At 50.5% G+C, this 3,290-nt stretch overlaps 1 protein-coding gene across 5 annotated transcripts in view; it reads left to right on the forward strand.

Moving 5' to 3' along the window:
• LOC113209284 (Kv channel-interacting protein 4-like) overlaps positions 1–3,290 on the forward strand; it is a 234,646-nt gene that overhangs the window by 151,050 nt on the left and 80,306 nt on the right. The window lies entirely within an intron of this gene.

Genomic DNA, 3,290 nt, shown 5'->3' on the forward strand with positions numbered 1-3,290 from the left:
CCCCCCCCCTCCCCTTTCCCTCAGTGACCTTTGACTTCTTTCTCATCTCGCCTCTGCTGTCGCTGTCGTAATGTATGTATAACGAACTTTCGCGCCGCGGGGTGGGACCTCGCGGACCCGCGCCCCGCCGGGCAGACAGGCTGGCAGGCAGCGTGACCGGGGCCCACCGACCCTCGGGCCTGGGAAGGAGAAAAGTTTTCCTTGCGACGTCTAGCTGTGTGTTGGAGGGAAGGGGAGCAGGCAGAGAGGCTTCAGAAGCTGCTGCGACGGTTTTCCTTCCCTGTCGTGAATCAAACTAGCGAGTCCGCCGTGGAGTCTGCCTGCATGACGTCCTCCACCTGCACCACACGGAGGGGAACCAGCCCCCTCACCAACTCCGCGTTGCCCTTTCACGTCCGCCCCTGTATTCACTGGCATCTTCTCTCTCCTCTCCTGGACACGTGTGCGACCTTTTCACTGTCCCATACACTAAATGGGAAAGAACAATTTTGTTGAAAAGGGTGACCTTTTTATACACCTAAGTCAAGGAACTGAAAAAATACGTCAAAATGCGTGTCTAAAAGGGCAGATTTTTTGGATTTCGGAAGCACGGAAAACGAACGTTGGTTTTGCTCACACTCCGAAAAAGCATCCTTGTAGTTATACAGTTTATTTTGAAATTTACTATTTACAAAATAAAGGTTGTAAATTTATGACATCCCATTCCCCATTCTTGCCTTTCATCCATCCTTCGGATCCACCTGTTTTTTAGTATATGTACACTAACATTAACTTTCTTTAATTAAAACAGATTTTTAACATTACAGAAACATAGCGTACGTGAACGTTTATAACGGTTGTTTAATTCATAGTTTTCAATACCCTCAGAGTGGTTTATGTAATGATGTTGCATGAACCAAAATCTGTGACAATTGTTACACTGCGAATTATGCTCGGTAAGCTTAGCTCTATACGCCGATAATAAACTAAGCAACTGCTTAACGCTTATAAGTGTGCAGAGAGTTAAAATCTTGCGAGGCAATGCTTCGCAATTGAAAAGCATTGCTTTGTAGGATTTTAACAGTGCAACTGCTTAACATTTGTAATTGTACAACTGCAAAGTTAAATACTAGCAAGTGTGAAACTCGGTAGGTGTGCACTTGCAAGTGTGCAGCTCCTCATTTGAACACTCCCAACACAGTTAGTAAGCGTTCAATCTAAGGAAGTGCTCAGCTACGGAGCTGCACACTTACAAGTATTCAACTTGCAGTTGCACACTTACAAGTGTTAATCAGTTGCACACTTAGTTAATCAGTGTATTTACAAATATGGACCATCCAGAACGTACGCCTGTCATTCGCCGTTACTAACAAACCAAGTAGGCAAGAGTGCCATACAAAAGATGTCCTTTAATTTTGGTTACCAACACTTATATGAGACATTTATCCACGGACCATATCACTGATGCCTAAAAAAGACACCGACCATGTGATGAAGGACATTTTACGGTGGATATTCCTTCGTAGCATCAGTTCAGGCTCTGCAAGCTCTCATAGCGCCTGATGGTAGGCAACTTCTTGCCTGCAGTGCATGCGTGTACTGCGGGATTGCCTACCCTGCGTCTCGCAGGCGCTAAGCTCCCGCAATTTTCCGAATGAATCTCAGGAAAGTAGGATGTACTTTCTAGACGATCCCTTAGCAAAATGATTTTGTAACGCAAACCATTTGTTTAACACCTGTTACTGAAAGTAACAACTATTATGTAAAATAATTTTTACAGCCAATGTTGTACAGGGTGGGTGATCCGCGCCGTGTTTTTTTTCTGCTTATACTGTACCGGATTCACGAGTGCGGGCGGGCTTGCCTATCGTCGCTCGCCGTGGCTCCTTATGGCCCCGTGCGACTATGCAACCCGTCCGCACGCATGAATCCGGTACAGTATAAGCAGAAAAAACCACGGCGCGGATCACCAACCCTGTATAGCACACGCACACGAACGTGACACAGAGCTTTGCATAGTGTTACATAAAGTGATATTCAGTGTGCTTCCATTTAGATTTACTGTTCCGCTATACAGGCGAGTTGGGATTAAGTTTCGGAATTTTAGATGATAACCATAGAGCGTGGAACTTTGGAGCCCACATTTTCTGATGGCCCACCCGAGTAAAGGGGTGCAGCTTCACCACTGTGTGCCGTCCCCATACGCCCACGCCCCCCACTACCCCTCCCGCGCGTGCGCCGCTGTGTTTGAGTTATTGAGTGAGTTTTTGAGACCGCGCGGTATGGCGGCTGCCGTGCTAACAAACAGCGAGCAAAACCCAAACAAAGAATATTTTGGGGTCACCCGCGGTGTAGGAGAGAGAGAGAGAGAGAGAGAGAGAGAGAGAGAGAGGAAGGCAAGGCAGACCAGTGGCGCGGGTCCTCATCCGGGGAAGTACTTGCGCACACTGACTGCTCGCTAATAAAGCCTGTACTGCCAGAACCCCCCACTCCTCCACCGCCCTTCGTGCCAAGCCCTACCACGCCTTTACCACGCAGCCCCGAGGTGGCTGCCAACATCATCAAACCAAACTGGATCACATTACTGCGAGTTTGTCCCGTGATGAAGTATTAACGATCGGCCGCGCTGGTCTGGTTTCGGCCCTCCATAGGCCAGGCTACGCGCTCGGACCCTCGCACGCCGCGCCACGCCACGCCACGCCACGCCACGCTACGCCACGCTGCGCCGCAACGCCAGCTCAGTTCCGGCTGGAAGGACACTGCTGATGACTTAAGTTGGAGGCGGCGACCCCTTGTTCCGGACCGCTGCTGACGAGTTTTTATTTTGTTGCCCCATCGGCGTCGACTTGACTTCGGCGCGCGAACCCGTCGCAAACTTATCGCCACGGCGTCCCTCCGCTCCGTCAACACTAATTACGTCTCGCTCTGCGATGCGAGAATTCCTATGCCGGGGCTGCGAACGGTCCCTAAGTCTACACACCCGGGGACGCATCCCTCCGCTCCAACTCCCATCCTTCCGTGCAATTCGGGAAAGTACCTCTTTACTCGCAACGCTCGCACCTCCGCTCTCGACCGTCAACATTGAGCCTTTCGCTAGAGAGAGAGAGAGGATAAGACGAATCTACCAAGGCGCGTCCGAGGGAGGTGAGTCGAAGCGTCCGACGAAGGCGGTCGAATAAAGCTAAAGGCGAAATCCGGAGAAGTAGAAGCGAGCCGCCGGGTCCAGCCAGCCGGGCTCGGTCAGCCTCAGAGCCTCCACTTTTTCTTGCAGACTGGAACTTTTATCTTAGTCTGCCAAGCCGCGCGTTGTC

The sequence above is a fragment of the Frankliniella occidentalis genome, unplaced genomic scaffold (genome assembly GCF_000697945.3).
Source record: "Frankliniella occidentalis isolate FOCC.00 unplaced genomic scaffold, Focc_3.1 Scaffold137, whole genome shotgun sequence".
Classification (NCBI taxonomy): domain Eukaryota; kingdom Metazoa; phylum Arthropoda; class Insecta; order Thysanoptera; family Thripidae; genus Frankliniella; species Frankliniella occidentalis.